This window comes from Symphalangus syndactylus, chromosome 24 (assembly GCF_028878055.3).
Source record: "Symphalangus syndactylus isolate Jambi chromosome 24, NHGRI_mSymSyn1-v2.1_pri, whole genome shotgun sequence".
Taxonomy (NCBI): Eukaryota; Metazoa; Chordata; class Mammalia; order Primates; family Hylobatidae; genus Symphalangus; species Symphalangus syndactylus.
Genome location: NC_072446.2, coordinates 44,773,932 through 44,792,967, shown reverse-complemented (window position 1 = coordinate 44,792,967; position 19,036 = coordinate 44,773,932). Strand labels below are relative to the sequence as shown.

General features: G+C 39.6%; 1 protein-coding gene and 1 pseudogene across 4 annotated transcripts in view; one reads left to right on the top strand and one right to left on the bottom strand.

The window, feature by feature from the left end:
• The window catches only part of ATRN (attractin), a 186,830-nt gene that overhangs the window by 153,837 nt on the left and 13,957 nt on the right, over positions 1-19,036 (bottom strand). The window lies entirely within an intron of this gene.
• On the top strand, positions 12,386-15,850 carry LOC129474093 (splicing factor 3A subunit 3-like; annotated as a pseudogene).

The following is a 19,036-nucleotide window of genomic DNA, read 5'->3' as shown; positions in this document are numbered from 1 at the left end:
CAGGCTGGTCTCAAACTCCTGGGCTCAAGGAATCATCCCGCCTCAGCCTCCCAAAGTACTGGGATTACAGGTATAAGCCATCACGCCCAGCCTTTTTCTTGCTTGTGTAAAGATAATGTGTCTCAATCCACTGGTTGCTTTAAGATTTTTAACTTTGGCCAGGTGCGTGGCTCATGCCTGTAATCCTAGCACTTTGGGAGGCCGAGGCAGGTGGATCACGAGGTCAAGAGATCAAGACCATCCTGGCCAACATGGTGAAACCCCGTTTCTACTAAAAATACAAAAATTAGCTGAGCGTGGTGGCGTGCCTGTAGTCCCAGCTGTTCGGGAAGCTGAGGCAGGAGAATTGCTTGAACCCGGGAGGCGGAGGTTGCAGTGAGCCGAGATCCAGCCTGGCAACAGGGAAAGACTCTATCTCAAAAAAAAAAAAAAAAAAAGATTTTTAACTTTGTCTTTGGTTGTTAGCAAAAATGCTGAGTATGCTTTTCCTTCCTCACCCTGTTTGGTGTTTGCTGCATTTCCTGAATTGGCAGCTTTAAGCATATTATCACTTTGTGAACATTCTAGGACATTATCTCATTAAGTATTGCTTCTGCTCCACTCTTTTTTTCTCCTTTTGGAGTTCTAATTACAACTGTGTCCCACATCATTCACACTCTTTTTGGTATGTGCAAAAGTAATTGCAGTTTTCGCCATTTTTTAACTCCAAATTTTTTTTTTTTTTTTTTTTTTGAGACGGAGTTTCGCTCTGTCGCAGGCTGGAGTGCAGTGGCGTGATCTTGGTTCACTGCATCCTCCGCCTCCCGGGTTTAAACAATTCTCTGCCTCAGCCTCCCAAGTAGCTGGGATTACAGGCACCCACCACCATGCCCGGCTAAATTTTTTTTGTATTTTTTAGTAGAGACGGGGTTTCACCATCTTGGCCAGGCTGATCTTGAACTCCTGACCTTGTGATCCACCCGCCTCAGCCTCCCAAAATGCTGGGATTACAGCCATGAGCCACCGTGACCGGCCTTTAACTCCAATTATTAAATATTAGGTTGGTGCAAAAGTAATTGTGGTCTTTGCCATTTAAAAAAAAAAAAAACCCGGCAAAAACCGCAATTACTTTTGCACCAACCTAGTACTTTTCATTCCTTTGTCTCTGTGCTTCTATACAGGTATTTTTTCCCAACATATCTTATAGTTAACTAATTCTCTTCTAAGGCTCTTTAAAATCAATTATTGTATTTCTAGTTTCCAATGCTTCTTTTTATACTTTCTATTTCTCTACTGAAATTATTGATCTTGTTATATAAATTCTTAAAGATACTAATCATTTATTTTAAAGTCTATTTCTGATCATGCTAATAAAGATACTAATCATTTATTTTAAAGTCTATTTCTGATCATTCTAAAAACTGACTTGTGTATGTGTGTGTGTGTGTGTGTCCACTAACAGCCTTTTCTGGTCTGTTCCAAAATCCAATCCAGAACCCCACAGTGCATTTACTTTTTTTTTTTTTTTTTTTTTTTTTTTTTGACATGTAGTCTCACTTGGTCACCCAGGCTGGAGTACAGTGGCATGATCTTGACTCACTGCAACCTCCGCCTCCTGTGTTCAAATTATTCTCCTGTCTCGGTCTCCTAATTAGCTGGCATTACAGGCACCTGCTACCACGCCCAGCTAATTTTTGTATTTTTAGTAGAGACAGGGTTTCACCATGTTGGCCAGGCTGGTCTCGAACTCCTGACCTCAGGTGATCCACCTGCCTCGGCCTCCCAAAGTGCTGAGATTACCAGCATGAGCCACCATGCCAGGCCAGTGCGTTTACTTTTAATGTCTTCTTAGTCTCCTTCAGTCTGTTTCTTAAATAACTGAAATTTTAATTGAGATAATAGCAGACTCACATGTAGCTATAAGGAGCAATACAGAGAGATTCCTTGTACACTTTGAACAGTTTCCCCAAATGGCAACATTTTAAAAAACTACAGTACAGTATCACAACCAGAATATTGACATTGATAAGTCAACTGCATTCAGGTTTCTACAGTTTTACTTGTACTCATTTGTGTGTGGGTATATGTGTCAGTGTGTCAAGTCTATACAATTCTGTCACCTGTATAGATTCAAGGATCTATCTCCACAGTCAAGATACTGAATAGTTTCAACACTACAAGGATTCCCCATATTGCCCTTTTACAATCAGCATACCTCCTATCCCTGTGCCCTGGCAACCCTTAATGTAGCATTTTATCATTATGCCCTTCTTTGTCTATGGTAGTTGTCTTTGCTCTGAAGTCTAATTTATCAAATATTAATACAGCCATTTCTGCTTTTTTATTAAATCAATGTTTGCATGGTATAATTTTGTATCCTTTTCTATCTACCTACATTATTCAATTTGAAGTGACTTTCCTATAAGCAATATATAGTTGGGTCATGTTTCTTCATCCACTCTGCCAGTCTCTGTCTTTTGATTGGTATATTTAGTCCATTTACGGTTAATTATCAATACATTAAGGCTTAAGTTCTCGGCCTTTCATTCTTCTCTTCTTGCCTTCCTATAGGTCACTTGAACATTTTTTAGAGTCCTATATTAGGGTTCTCCAGAGAAACAGAACAAATTGGGTATACGGGAGAGGATTTATTAGGGAAATTGGCTCACACAATTACAGGAGCTGAGAAGTCCCACGATAGGCTGTCTGCAAGCTGGAGAGCCAGGGAAGCCGATGGCGCAGTGCAGGATAAGCCCAAAGCCTGAGAACCAAGGGAGCTGGTGGTGTAACTCAGTCTGAGGCCAAAGGCCCAAGAACCTGGGAAACTGCTCGTGCTAGTCCTGAAGTCTGAGGGCCAGAGAGCCTGGAGTTCCGATTTCCAAGGAGAGGGGAAGACAGGTGTCGCAGCTCCAGAAGAGAAATGAGAGTTGCCTTTTTGTTCTATCTACGCCCTCAAACAATTGGATGGTGGCCACCCATATTAGGCAGGGGTAATCTTTACTCAGTTCACTGATTCAGGTGCCAACCTCTTCTGGAAACACCCTCACAGATACACACAGAAAGAATATTTTACCAGCTATCTAGGTCCTCCTTAACCCAGTCAAGTTGATACCTAAAATTAATCATCACGGATTCCAGCTTGATTTGTTTATATTGTTTTCGAGTTTATCTTTTTGTATAGCTTTTAAGTGATTACTTCAATTACTGCAATATAAACATGCGGCTTATAATAATCTGCTTATTAGTAACAACATTTTACCACTTTGAACAAAGTGTGGAAACCTCACTTCCATTTAAGTCCTTTATCTTGATTTAAATATCATCATCTTTAGTGTTAGATGGTTTTATATTTTTTATTCTATCATCAAATAGGACTGATGAAACTTGGGAGGAAAGGGACAGTCTATTATTATTATTATTATTATTATTATTATTATTATTATTATTATTTTAAGACAGAGTTTCACTCTTATTGCCCAGGCTGGAGTGCGATGGTGCAATCTCAGCTCACTGCAACCTCCGCCTCCCAGCTTCAAGTGATTCTCCTGCCGCAGTCTCCCAAGTGGCTGGGGTTACAGCCATCTGCCACCACACCTAATTTTTTTTTTTTTTTTTTTTTTTTTTTTAGTAGAGACAAGGTTTCACCATGTTGGTCAGGCTGGTGTTGAACTCCTGACCTCAGGTGATCCACCCACCTCGGCCTCCCAAAGTGTTGGGATTACAGGCGTGAGCCATTGCACCCAGCCTGGGACAGTCTATTATTTTATGTACCCATATTTCTGTCTTTCCATTGTTCCTTCTTCCTTCCTAATGCTCCAAGATTCCTTCTACTATCATTTCCTTTCAGCTTAAAGAACTTCCTTTAGCCAATTTTTAAGGGTTGTTCTGCTAGCAACAAATTCTTTAGGTATCCATTATCTGAGAATGTTTCTATTTTCCCCTAGTTCCTGAGGCACAATTTCACCAGATACAGAAATTCACGATTGACAGTCCTTTTATTTCCGCACTTGAAAAATATCATGTCTTGTCCTTCTTCCTGTTTTCATACAAGAAATCTACTGTCATATGAACTGGTGTTCCCTATAGGTAATGCAACATTTCAGATGGCTTCCATGTTTTCAGATGAGAAATCTACTGTCATTTGAATTGGTGTTCCCTATAGGTAATGCATCACTTCTCTCTGGCTGCTTTCAAGACTTTCTCTTTGCCTTTAGGTTTCAAGAGTTTAATTATAATGTATCTTGGTGTTTCACTGGGTTTATCCTGTATGAAGTTTGCATAGCTTCTCGGGTCCTTAGGTTTGTTTCTTTTGCCAAAGGTGTTAAGATTTCCACTACTGGCCGGGCGTGGTGGCTCACACCTGTAATTCCAGCACTTTGGGAGGCCGAGGCGGGTGGATCAGGACATCCTGGCTAACACAGTGAAACCCTGTCTCTACTAAAAATACGAAAAATTAGCCGGGCGAGGTGGCGGGCGCCTGTAGTCCCAGCTACTTGGGAGGCTGAGGCAGGAGAATGTCATGAACCCCCGGGGGGCGGAGCCTGCAGTGAGCCGAGATCGCGCCACTGCACTCCAGCCTGGGCGACAGAGAGACTCTGTCTCAAAAAAAAAAAAAAAAAAAAAAAAAGATTTCCACTATTATTTCTTTCAAACACTCTTTTAGCCCTACTTATTCTCCCTTCCTCTGGAAATCCAATTACGTGAATATTAAGTCCTTTGTTATTGCCCCACAAGTCATTTTTTTTGCAGTTTGCTTTCTTCCAATATATTAAGTGAATTCTATAGTTCCTTCCTCAAGTTTACTGATTCTGTCATTGCCACTCTATTGAGCCTGTCCAGTAAGCATTTTTTTTCCTGTTGTTTTTCAGTTCTAAAATTTCCATTTTGGTGCTTTTTTATTTCATTTATTTAGTTTTAATTAATGTTATATGGCTCTTTGCTGAGATTTTTATATCTTTTGTTTCAGGATAATTTTAATTGATTTTGAAGCATTTTTATGATGGGTGCTTTAAAATCCTTGTCAGAAAATTCCAACATCTGATTCATCTTGTATTGGTGACTGTTGATTGTCTTTTCTGATTCAATTTGTGGTTTCCTTTGTTGATGGTATGACAAGTGATTTGCTATTATATCATGAACATTTTGTCTATTATGTTAGAAGTCTCTAACATAGGCTTCTACTAAATCTTTTATTTTAACAGTTAGCCACCCTGTTTAGTTTTAGCACGAGAATCCTGGCCTACTTTGCTAGGCTATCGTTCCAATAGCAGACTAATTTACACAGCCTTTGCAGTGTTATTTAGCCTGCTTTGTTTATCTAGTGTCATTGAGCTCCCACTGGTCTCTGCTGGCACTGCCTGAGAGGGTAAAGAAGTTCCCCGAGCCAGGCTGCCAGTTGTCTCTTGGTGGAAGAGGGTGTGGTAGTCCTAGGTTACTCCTAGCTTCCCCAGTATCACTGGAGAGAAAAAGGCAAGCTTTGAACCCACAGAGACAAAGAGGTCTTCTGTAATGGGCCACTTGCTCTTGCCAGTTCCACCTACCTGCCTGTATCTCTGGGTAGGGGAGAAAAGGCTCAGGCCCACATGGCCAAAGATTTCTCAGACCAGGCCATTTGCTGTGGCTATGTCCTTTTTGCAGGCAGTGCCTGCCCTGGTGTCTCTGGGCTGAAGAGGAAAATCTCACATCCACAGGGAAGAAGAGTCTTCTCAAACTGAACTGCTAGCTATAGTTGGGTCTCTCTTACCAGTTCTGCCAACCTACCTCAGTGGAAAAGGGACATCTCAGGACAGGCAAGGAAGGAATGTGCTTCCTCTCACCACTTACAGGTTTAAGATTAGGGCTAGAGTTCCCAACTGATCCCCTTTGTCAATGCTGTCGGCCTTGCCAGATGTTTTCGGGGGGACTTTCATTTGATTCAGGGGAGGAATGGGCCTACCTACCCAGCCTGCACTCTGTTGCTAGGTGGGAGAGTCAGGGAACACCGGGTCTAGGTGGCCTTGTAATGGATGGGAGGATGCAAGATGCTCTATGACTATGTTGTTCTTCCAATGCTGTGATCCCAAGTCAGTTCACTTTCTTCTTATAAACTTCAAGAATTCTCCTTTGGGTGTCTTTTGTACCAATTCCAAGATTTAGAGTTGTACTTAGCAGGGAAGAGCAGGAAAACTGAGTCTATATCATCTCATTTGTAATAAAAGCCTCCCTATGAGTCTGTTTCAATTATCTGTTTTCTCTCTTGATTTTCAGTCAATTTTTAAATTTTCAGTCTTCTTTTTTATTGAATTCCAGACTAAGTTTTATAAATATGTAAATATTTATTACATGTTATAAAATATTATACATAGTAATTATAATAATAACTTGAGGCAATGCTTGATGCTGTCTTCCTCCACAGATTTACATTTGCTTCCAGCAAACAATAAAGCTAGGAGCAGACTCTTTAATCCAATCAGGGATTGAGGTAATGTGAAAGCTGGGCTTCAGCCTTTGGAAGAGCTGATCTATTTTGAGTTCACCCTTAAGCACAGGGTGTAGCCCATCCTTCAGGGTTCCCAACTAAAAGCCTGAGATATTTTCCAGTGCCCCTTCTTTCTTTGCAGCCCCTGAAATCCAACTGTGTCCCCCGATGCTGCATAACCACCAAAACTCTGCTTAGAATCTCAGTCTCTCTGCCATTACTTTGTGCTCAATCTCTTAGCTGCACATCTCAAATCGGCCAATCCCCCCAAGGGAAAAGCTGTACCACAAGTTGGCCCTCGCCCCTGAGTTTACCTTCTCTCCAAAATTTTGGTCTCTCTAGTCCCTTCTTTGCCTTGCTCACTTTCCAAAGCCTTCAAGCAGATTTTTAAAACAATATTTCCCAGCTTCTCTACTAGTTGTTCTCAGTTGGAGCACTGGCTTAGAAAAAGCTATTCTACCACTGACAGAAATGAAAATCTCCCTAGTAGCCTGTTTTGTGATATAAAAAGATGTTCCAGGATCATCTTATAGCATTCTTGACCCCAACATGAAATAAGCCATTTTTCTAAGGTACACTAAGTTCCTTGTAGTGGGAATTAGTATTTACAGAACAGAGTCTGGCATTAGAAGTGCTCAATGCTACCTAGGTTGCTTTCTGGGATTTTCCAGCAGAGAAAACCAGAAAATACATTTTCAAAAAAGAAAAAATACCATGAGTTCATACGGACATCTCCATCTCAAATTTATGATCCCGAGATTCTTAATCAACAACTTCTCTGTTTCTACCTTTGTATCTCCTCTTTTCCACACCAAAATCCAGGGCACCAATCCAATATAATTATCCATTTGTTTTACTTAACAATGCATGCTTCCAGAACAATACCAATAATACCAGTTATACGATTACTAAAAACCGTTTACAGTATTTTTGCAGTTCTTTGTCCTTGAGAATATGTCCCTCTAGAAATGTATAATCAAATTACTATGTTTCAAAGTCATTTGAAAGATCATGTGCTTCAGCCTCAAACTTAATATACATTTAGGTTCACTTATTCCATTTGTACTTGATTTTTAGAGATTGCCTTTTTCTCTCATTTTAATTTATTTTTATAATATGGTAAAGCATTGGCATGGTTCTAAACGTAATCCACAAAATAAAGTACATTCAGAAGTCTAGCCTCCATCCCTGTTTTATCCACCCCATTCCCTCTCTCTCCTTAATCATTTTTATACTTTTTGGTTTATCATTCCATTGGTGTGTTTATATATATGCACAACAATGTACATTTATAGATTTGTAGATCCCCTTTCTTTAAAAAATGATAGTGTACAATACCACTGTTCTGCTACAGTGGGTTTTTTTTTTTCATTTAACAATATATTCTCCCCCACAGTAGTATATAGCTATTCCTCCTTCCCTTTTATAGCTACATAGTACTCTGCTCTGTGAACATGTCATATTTTATTTAACCAGCCCTCTAATGATACAAGCCCAGACTGAACTGCTATTGAATTTTGTTTTATAGTTTAAATTCACACGAAAATTCAAATGGTCTCACTGTGATTACCAAATCGCTAACCTGCTGGTATTCTGGCCTTTGCTTTAACAGCTTTAAACAAAAAAGTTAACTATATAAGCAAGACACAAAATATGCTAACAAAGCCCCTACCCAAACCCCTGATACAGGGTTCTCAGATTAACATCAAAATATCCACAGAGCTTTAAAAAATACAAATGATGTGGCCCTAACACAAACCCCTCTTGGGTGGAATCCAGCACTGCACTGGTGTCTTTAAAAGCTCCACAAATGATTCTAATACACCAAACCAATAACAAACTTTCCATACATGATCTTGTAATTTCTAAGTGTTAAAGTAAGTGACTTAAATTTTTGGCACCAATACTAAAAATATTTCTGCATTCCAAAGTTTCGTCTCTATCAGAAAATTTTGATCTAATTTATTAAATTCAAAAGAAATACAAAGAAAAGGATTCATCATGAATATTGACTCATACTAGTGATCTAAAATGTAAAATATTAAGCATTTGTCCTAATTATTAAAAATAATAATAAAGCTACAACCATTATAAATGATATAACATTATAAATGAATGCTATATGTTTTAATATTTAGGAGATTCTACTATACCCATCCACAATGATAATTAAAACCATAAAATAATATGGCTCCCTCATATTTTTAAATAATAATAAATCATCAACCTTGAAAGACTCAATAAAAGCAATGGACAAGTCCTTTGCTCAAATCCTGGGCTGTCCCTGAAATTGTCCTGGCTGGATCAAGGTCTCCATGATACTCCTACAGGTAATTCCATCTGCATCCATGGCTTCATCTACCATCTCTATGTTGCTAACTGCCCAAGCTGTATTTTCAGCTCAAGGCTAGACCCATGTTTCAGACTTATATTCCCTATATCAAAAATTTAAGTCATTAAATCCCCTTCTTTTATGCTTTCTTTAAACAACTTTGTCATCTACCCTATCTTCCAAAAATTATTGACTCTCTTCACTTTCACCTCCATTCATTCAGCCTACAAACCAATCTCATCTTTTTCCCTCTTTGATCCCCCTGCTAACGCCAATGCTCTAATTCAAATTCTCCTCCTCGTAGTCTAGTCTACTGCAACAGTCTCTTAACTGTGGCTCAGCTCAGCTCCCCCGTCTGGACAGTTCTTTGCAGAGCCACCTGTCATCTTCTCTATAATGTTATAAAGGGCAATCTGATCATGTCAAAACCTGCCTGGAAACCTCTGCATGCCTTAGCACAACATGCAAGGTCTGTCACAATTCAACCCCAACTTACCCCTCCTGCTCCATCACTAGCCACTGCTCCCCAGACTGAGCAGACCATATTGTGGCAATATTGACTATGTATTTCTTCCTCAACTCACCTGCATTAAGTCTTCGTGCCTCAGCACAGCCTGACTTCTCTGTCTAGAATAACTTATTTTCTCCTAACCAACCTTTCAGATCTCACTTCAAATGTCCCTTGGAGCTCTGGGAACCTGTGCCCCAAGTTTTCAGTGCTAAGCTAATTAATACCTTCTCCATGGTAAACTTATCATGTGGTTTGATTATTACTGTTATAGAGAATAATCTGCCCACTACGCTACCAAGATTTTCTCAAGAATATATCTCATTCACCTCTTTTTCGCCAGTGCCTAAAACATCGTAGATATTCAAGTAACATTTGTTGCCTAATAAATAAAGTATCAGCTCTAACACAGTTTTGCAACAACAAAAATTTTCAAGCTCTTATTAAGAGCAAAGTTTAAAGGAAGTCCAGAACAATCTCATGTGTATCCATGACAGTATGGGAAAAAAAAAAAAACATTTCAGAAGCTAGAGAACTGCAGGTGGACCTTTCTTTCAAAGACATCTGAACACTGACTCTATCCCCTCAGATGAATAAGTGCCGTGTGGATGCCTAGCTTGGTTCAAGAACAAAGAAAGTCCATTGGTTTACAGCAGCCATATAAAGGTTGTTCATGTTTTTCTAAATAGAAATAAAAACTCAGGCTAGCCAGACTGGCTCATGCCTGCAATCCCAGCACTTTGGGAGGCTGAGCTGGGAGGATCGCTTGAGGCCAGCCTAGGCAACACAGCAAGACCCTATCTCTACAAAAAAATAAAAATAGGTTGGGCACAGTGACTCACACCTGTAATCCCAAACACTATGGGAGGCTGATGCAGATGGATCACTTGAGCCTAGTAGTTCAAAACTAGCCTAGGCAACATCGTGAGACCCCCATCTCTACCAAAAAAAAAAAAAAAAAATTTAGCCAGGTGTGGTATGGCACACACCTGCAGTCCTAGCTACTCAGGAGGCTGAGGTGGAAGGATCACCTGAGTACAGGAAGTCAAGGCTGCACTGAGCTATGATCATGCCAATGCACTCCAGCCTGGTGGCAGAGTGAGACCCTATCACTAAAAAAATTTTTTTTAATTATACACACACACACACACACAAAGGTACCTACATATGTATATATATTTATTATATATATTAAATTATATATAATATATAATCTATAATACATATATAATTATATATTTTATAAAATTGTAATTATGGATAACATAAAATTATAATATATATTTTACATAATTATAGATAATTATATATTATCTATAATTATAGTATATTATATTATATATAAATAATATATATACCCACATATATATGTATTTTCATATATTAGTTATTTGTGTGTGTGTGTGCGCACATGAGCATCTCTCTCTCTCTCTCCCTTTCTCTCTCTTTCTCTCTCTCTCTCGACAGTACAACAGCAAAAACTGAGTTCCAGAACCAACAAAACTCAACCCTGATCTTATGGCAGAATTATCTCTTCCCATTCAACTATAGTCCACCTGAAATGATGAAATAGCCCCATTCTCCCATGCGCAAAATGTTGGTGTGAGTTTTGTTAGTTTCTTCCTGTACTTGATATCCCATTCATCACATGTATGAACAATTTATGATATAACTGCCATCAAAGACTTCCTTAGATGTATTCCTTCATCTCCATTCCCACTCTACCCTAAGCTCAAAAACAATTCATGGTAGTCTTATTGCCAACACCTCTGGCTATCTTCAGCAGCTTCTGAGACCACAAAGCCTACTAAGCACCCTGCAGCAGAACAACATTCCTAAAGCACCAATGTCACCAAGTCACTACCCTTGTCAATATTTAGAATAACTCTGCACAGACTGTGGAATGAAGTCTGAACTCTTCCTGTTCCTGACATTCTAACTATTAAGAATGTCAATCCTTCTCCTCTCACCTGTGAAGCCAATTCTCATGGTCCCCCAGACACTCAGTGCCCACTCTTACCTCTCCTGTGCTTTTGCTCCTACCATGTTCCCCCTCCCTGCCCGGAGGACGGACACACACACACACACACACACACATTCCCCTATCTAGAATATGCTCTCAACCCTTCTTGTATATTCAACAACCAGAATCTCTCACAGGGCCCTGAATATTAGGCAAAAACAAGCATAAATAAGGCTTACATTCAACCTGTTGGCTATCAGGTCTCTGTAACTATAATCTCTTTGAAAGAGTCCACGTAAATATATAGCAATGAAAGAAAAGGCAATGGGCAAAGATAAAGAAAAGAAGTTTAAGGATCCTGATATTTAACTCCACTCCTCTTAGCCATCTGATACCTTTTATTTGCATACAACCTTACACTTTCCAGAAATTTTTTATGGTTATTTAAGACTACAAAGACCTACACAATCTTGCTTCTATCCACAAATGAAGAAAAAAGAATACCAGCAGATACTCAGATAAGTTTTGGGGGTTGAACAGACAAGATTTAATAATAGTTTGCAAGTGAGTAAATGGGAATAAAGAAAACACCCAGGTTTCTAGCCTGAGTGGTCTCATACAAATGCTAAGAAAACTGAGAGTCAAACAGGCTTGGAGTAAAAATCAAAAGTTCAATGTTACAGTATTCGAAGTCCCCAGAGAATACTGTAGAACTGAAGAACATCTGAGTTTCAGGTACAGATACAGAAGACGATTGAGTGCAGAGGCACAGCAAGTGCCCAGAAGAACTCTAACTTTTAGAAGCCAGAAGAAGACAAAGTCTGCAAATGAGCAGCCAGTCAAGCATGGCAAAAAAGAGAGAGAGCATGGAGTCCCAGAAATCCAGAAGCAAGTTTTCAAAAAGGAAGCAGTGAAACGTTATGAAGTTTAGTAAGACAAGGCCAGAGAATTAACCATTGGATTTGACAAGCTGTGGACACTGCTGTTCCTATGATCTCTCGCAGCCATAAGTAAAGAGAAAATTGGAAGTGAGGAAGTAGGAGATGTTAACAAGAGAACAATTTCATTTGCAAGAGTTTTGTTGTAAAATGAAACATAGAAATGAGGCCACATTTGGAGAAGCCACAGGGGATCAAAGAATGGTTTTTTTTGTTTTGTTTTGTTTTGTTTTCCTCCAGAGAGCTAATATCTGCAGATAATTATTAGAATCAATAAAATACTTTAGGAAAGGTGCAAAAAGTCCACTGCATTTCCTTTAACCAGCAGCAAACAACTAATCATAAAATTTTTAAGAGAGGCTGTGGCTAAAGGAAGATGGAGACAATACTGGAGCAGCAGTGGCACTATCATGAGGAGAAGGAAACGCTCATGGACGTCATGGCCAAACAGATGCTCACTAAGAAGTCCACACTCCGGGACCAGATCAATTCTGATCACCGCACTCAGGCCATGCAAGATAGGTATATGGAAGTCAGTGGGAACCTGAGGGATCTGTATGATGATAAAGATGGATTACGAAAGGAGGAAATCAATGCCATTTCAGGACCCAATGAGTTTGCTGAATTCTATAAAAGACTCGAGTAAACAAAGGAATTCCACCAGAAGCACCCAAACGAGATCTGTGTGCCAACGTCAGTGGAATTTGAGGAACTCCTAGGCTCAGAGAATCCAAGTGAAGAGGCACAAAACTTGGTGGAGTTCACAGATGAAGAAAGATATGGTCGTTACCTCGATCTCTGTGAATGTACCTCAAGTACATTAACCTGAAGGCATCTGAGAAGCTGGATTATATCACATACCTGTCCATCTTTGACAAATTATTTGACATTCCTAAAGAAAGGAAGAATGCAGAGTATAAGAGATACCTAGGGATGCTGCTTGAGTAACTTCAGGATTACACAGATAGAGTGAAGCCTCTCCAAGATCAGAATGAACTTTTTGGGAAGATTCAGGCTGAGTTTGAGAAGAAATGGGAGAATGGGACCTTCCTGGATGGCCGAAAGAGACAAGCAGCGCTCTGACCCATGCTGGAGCCCATCTTGACCTCTCCGCATTCTCCTCCTGGGAGGAGTTGGCCTCTCTGGGTTTGGAAAGATTGAAATCTGCTCTCTTAGCTTTAGGCTTGAAATGTGGCGGACCATAGAAGAGCAAGCCCAGAGACTATTCAGCACCAAAGGAAAGTCCCTGGAGTCACTTGATAACTCTTTGTTTGCCAAAAATCCCAAATCAAAGGGCACCAAGAGAGACACTGAGAGGAACAAAGACATTGCTTTTCTGGAAGCCCAGATCTATGAATACTCTGACTCTCGGGCAACAGCAACATCTCACTCATGAAAATGTACAGTGCACGCAAGCAAGGACAGCAGAAGAGCAAGAAGCGCAGATCAGTGACAGTGAGAGTAAAGATGAAAAGAACGAGATCATTTACAACCCCAAAAACCTGCCACTTGGCTGGGATGGCAAACACATTTCCTACTGGCTATATAAGCTTCATGGCCTAAATATCAACTATAACTGTGAGATCTGTGGAAACTACACCTACCAAGGGCCCAAAGCCTTCCAGTGACACTTTGCTCAATAGCATCATGCTCATGGCATGAGGTGTTTGGGCATCCCAAACACTGCTCACTTTGCTAATGTGACACAGATTGAAGATACTGTCTCCTTGTGGGCCAAACTCAAATTGCAGAAGGCTTCAGAATGATGGCAGCCTGACACTGAGGAAGAATATGAAGACTCAAGTGGGAATGTTGTGAATAAGAAGACATATGAGGATCTGAAAAAACAAGGACTGCTGTAGTGTTCAGGGATGTAGCTCAGCTTTTGGGCTAGCCCAGGCTTCCGAGATCTGTTTTTTTCTATGTCTCCCAACCAAATTCTCTTAAAGACCCTTTGCTACGTAGTCTTATGGTCTAGCATGCATCCTGTAGAAACAAGGCATGCTGGCAGATTGCAGGGTTGAGATGTGTTTTATCTGTTTTATATTTTAAAAGATTCTGACAAAAAATAAAACCAGACCTTGTTCAAAAAAAAAATTTAAAGATACAATTCACAAAAGTATAAAAAACATCAAATATCTGTGGCTCACCCTGTAATGCCAGCACATTGGGAGGCCGAGGCAAGCAGATCACTTGAGGTCAGGAGTTCAAGACCAACCCGGCCAACATGGTGAAACACCATCTCTAATAAAAATACAAAAATTAGCCTGGCATGGTGGCGCACACCCGTAATCCCAGCTACTTGGGAGTCTGAGGCAGGAGAATTGCTTGAACTCAGGAGGCAGAGGTTGCAGTGAGCCAAGATCACGCCACTGCACTCCAGCCTGGGCAACAGAGCGAGACTCCATCTCAAAAAAAAAAAAAAAATCAAATATCTTGGAAAGAGATCTACAAGACCTCTGCATAGAAAATTATAAAGCATTAAGACAAATTGGAAAAGATTTAAATAAATAAAGGTATACACCATGTTTGTGGTTCGGAAGACTCAACATTATAAAAGCTGTCAATTCACTTCGAACTGAGTTATAGGTTCATTACCAACCTAATCATATTCTCAAGATATTCTTCTTGTCAAAAATGAACAAGGTGATTCTAAAATCCATATGGAAATACCAAGGACCAAGAAGAGCCAAAACAAACTTGCAAAAGAACAAGAATAAAGTAAGGTGACTTAACATAAATCCATACTAATTAAGATAGTGCAGTATTACTGGCATAAGGACAAACGGACCAAAGGAATAGAACAGAAAGTCCAGAAACAGAACATATATACATAAACACCTGATTGATAACAGACGCAGCACTACACAGCACTGGGAAAAGAAAGGTCTTCTCAAAAAATGGGACTGGATATGCATAAAGCAAATAAATGTGACTCTAATAAATGTGAATCTGAATATGCATAAAGCAAATAAATGTGACTCTAACCTCGCACCACACACACACACCTCTTTCTCTAGGTGGACTGTAGATTTAAGTGTGAAAGACAAAACAATGAAATGTCCAGAAGACAACACAGAAGAATATCTCCACGATCTTGGGATAGGGAAAGATTTCAATAAGACACAAAAAGGGAAAAAAAATCAACACATTTCACTACGTTAAAATCAAGAAATAAACGCAATCTGCAACGTAACATCATTTTAACTGCCAGCTGAACCTGAAAAAAAGGAAGAGAAATCAGTAAAGGCCAAAAATAGAGACCTGAAAATCAGAGCGGGGAACATGTTAGCCAACTCCATAGTGTCCTGTGAGAGGCTGTCAATCCCCATGATCCAAGAGCATATCATCTTCTATAAAATAATCTGGATCTAAATGCTCAAAAGGAAGACACTGAGGCCTAGGTCCATGTAAGGCAGGGAGTTGGAATCGAGAGCCCTTCAAGAAGGGTGGAACCCTTAAAGAGCTTTTAAAAACCAAACCCAGCTCTTAGGCACAGAAAAGCAACAAGAAAGCAGTTTCAGCATAGATCAAGGCAGGAGAAAATCCCTCCCAATGACTTCATAACGAGTCCCACACCCATTTGAGTTCTAATACATACTACCCTCACTTGGGTTCTAGGTACCCATAAGAAAATAAAATTAACATAGAAAGTAGCCCCAGGTCAGAATACCCCCAAAGATATCTAGTAGAAGTAATTACAAACTCTCTCTAGAGACATATGTCCATTGATAAAGTCTCACTGAAGAGAAACTCAAATTTTCGACAAAATTGAAGCAATGTACCATGAACAAAAATCAGCAAACTAACAGCATTAGACCCTATAAAGTTCAGTTACTAGAACAATCCAACAAAGAACATAAATTTAACTTTGGGAGGCCGACGCGGGCCACTAAAACAGTGTTTCCAGTCTCATCTGAGGACCTTTTACAGGGATCTAGCTTTATCCATCTCTTGGTACAATCTTCATGAGACTATGGGGCATCTCAATCTCCTTGGCCAGTATATGTTCCTTTGTTCAGCCTTTATATGTAGGTTCTCCTCGTGACAGAGTGACACCCTATCTCAAAACAAACAAACAAAAAAGGAAGGCCAGGCACGGTGGCTCATGCCTGTAATCCCAGCACTTTGGGAGGCCAAGGTGGGTGGATCACCTGAGGTCAGGAGTTAGAGACCAGCCTGGCCAACATGGTGAAACCCTGTCTCTACTAAAAATACAAAAATTAGCTGGGTGTGGTGGCACGCACCTATAATCCCAGCTACTCGGGAGGCTAAGGTAGAGAACTGCTTAAACCTGGGAGGTGGAGGTTGCAGTGAGCTGAGATCATGCCACTGCACTCCAGCCTGGGCAACAAGAAGACTGGGTCTCAAAAAATTAATAAATTAATTTAAATTGCTTAAAGGCACAATAGGATCAAAAGTATCAAAAAATAACACTATGAACATAAGCAGCCAGTTTTATTAATAAAAGATAAAACCTCAAGAAATTAAAAATACAATCACTGAAAATGAAAATTTAACAAGTTACACCACAAATTAGATACAGTTAAAGTGAGAATTTGTGAACTAGAGAACAGATCTGAGGAAATTACCCTGAATGCAACAGAGGGAAATAGATAAAAATTATGAGAAGTAGAAAGTAAACAGAATAAAAAGAATAGGCGACACGTGTCTGTCTAAGAGTCATACTAAGAGAAGATAACAAATAAAATGTAAAGGAAGCTTTAAAAAGAGAATACCTGAGAATTTCCCAGAAATGATGACAGACTTGAATCCTCAGATAAAGAATGCACATACACTGAGCAAAATAAAAATAAATCCACATTTGGGCACATCATAGTAATACTACATTAATACAATCAACCAAAAGAGAAAGGGAAAGGAAAAAATAACAGAGAGATAGACTATGAGTAAAAGCAAGAGCACTTATAAAAAACCAGAATGGTTGGGTGTGGTGGCTCACACCTGTAATCCCAGCACTTTGGGAGGCCAAGGTGGACAGATCACTTGAGGCCAGGAATTCGAGACCAGCCTGGCCAACATAGTGAAACCCCATATCTACTAAAAATAAAAAAGTGGCACACAACTGTAATTCCAACTACTCAGGAAGGTGAGGCACCAGAATCGCTTGAACCCGGGAAGCAGAGGTTGCAGTGAGTCAAGATCGCACCACTGCAATCCAGCATGGGTGAAAGAGCAAGACTCTGTCTCAAAAAAATAAAAATAAAAAGGAAAAAAAGAAAAAAGAAAAGAAAAACAACCAGAAGGAAACAAAATGGCACCTGAGATTTGCTTCAAAATAATCTATGCTAGCTGGTGGGAGGAGGGGAAGGCATGGGAATGGGGCAGTGGTAAAAGTGAAAAAGACTGGCTATGAGTTGCAAATGTTGAAGCTGGTGACAGACACGTCAGACTTGTTATACTTTCAATTTTTGTTTATTTGAAATTTTCCAGAATAAGAAGCTAAAAAAGAGAGAAAGAAAAAAAAATTACCTATGAATGAATTGGACTGACAGCTGACTTTGAAACATCAGTAATAAAAATCAGAAGACATTGAAAAAAATATTCAAATTGCTCAAAGAAAACAATGATCAATCTTAAATTCCAGCCCCAGCTATATGAGCATTCAACGGTGAAGACAAAATAAAACAATAGACAAAATCTGACATGCTTGCCAAAAGAAAAGCTCACAAGCACAGTTCAAAAATTCAGGCCGGGTGCGGTGGCTCATGCCTGGTAATCCCAGCACTCTGGGAGGCCAAGGCAGGAGGATTATGAGGTCAGGAGTTCGAGACCAGCCTGACCAACATGGTGAAACCCCGTCTCTACTAAAAATACAAAAATAAGCCAGGCATGGTGGCAGGCACCTGTAATCCCAGCTACTTGGGAGGCTGAGGCAGGAGAATCGCTTGAACCCAGGAGGCAGAGGTTGCAGTGAGCCAAGATGGCACCATTGCACTCCAGCCTGGACAACAGGGCAAGACTCCATCTCAAAAAAACAAAAAAAAACTCAAAAAAAAGTATTGGCAAATCAAATATAAAAATCTGTATTAAAAAACATATCATGGCCAAAATGGGTTCAACTCAGGAATACAAAGATGGTCTAACAATTAAAAAGTATATAAGTGTAATTTCCCACATTAACAGATAAAAAGACAAAAATCAATATGATCACAGGCCACCTTCTATGTGCAGGGAACTATTCCATAGGATTCTTTTCAAAGTCAGGATCAAGACCATTCAACAACGTCCTACAATGATAATATTCAACAACATGAACTAGCTCATTAATTACACAAGAAAAAGAAAGAAGGTGTATACAGTTTAGAAGTAAACTGTCACAACTTATTGGCAGTATGACCATCAACATGGGGAACAAGAGAATCCACGCACAAGCTACCAGTACTACAAGAGCTTAGGAAGGATTCATAGACATACAAATTCAAAATACAAGGAAATCAATTCTGCCTTTGCACTTCTGCCATCACCATGATGGTGAGGCTCAGCCAGCCTCCGGTACAAAGAGATGTGACAGCTGTGACACCCCCATCCCCACCAGCTGAGCCCAGTCAACCTCCTGCCTAGATCCAGACAGGTGAATAAGTTTACTAGACATCAGAGAGGTACCCAGATAAATACAGATACTCATGAGCTAAATATTACTCAGTGCAATAATAATAATTTTAAAATCCATTCCTAGGTACTATAGTAATCAATTAGTTTCTAGTAATAACAAAATTCTCTGTCGAGTAGTAAATCTAATAAAAGTGTGTCAGATCATTTGAAAAAAGCTATAAGAATTTACTGAAAGATATAAGAGACCTAAATAACTAGAAATATAAAGCATCTTTCCAGAAGG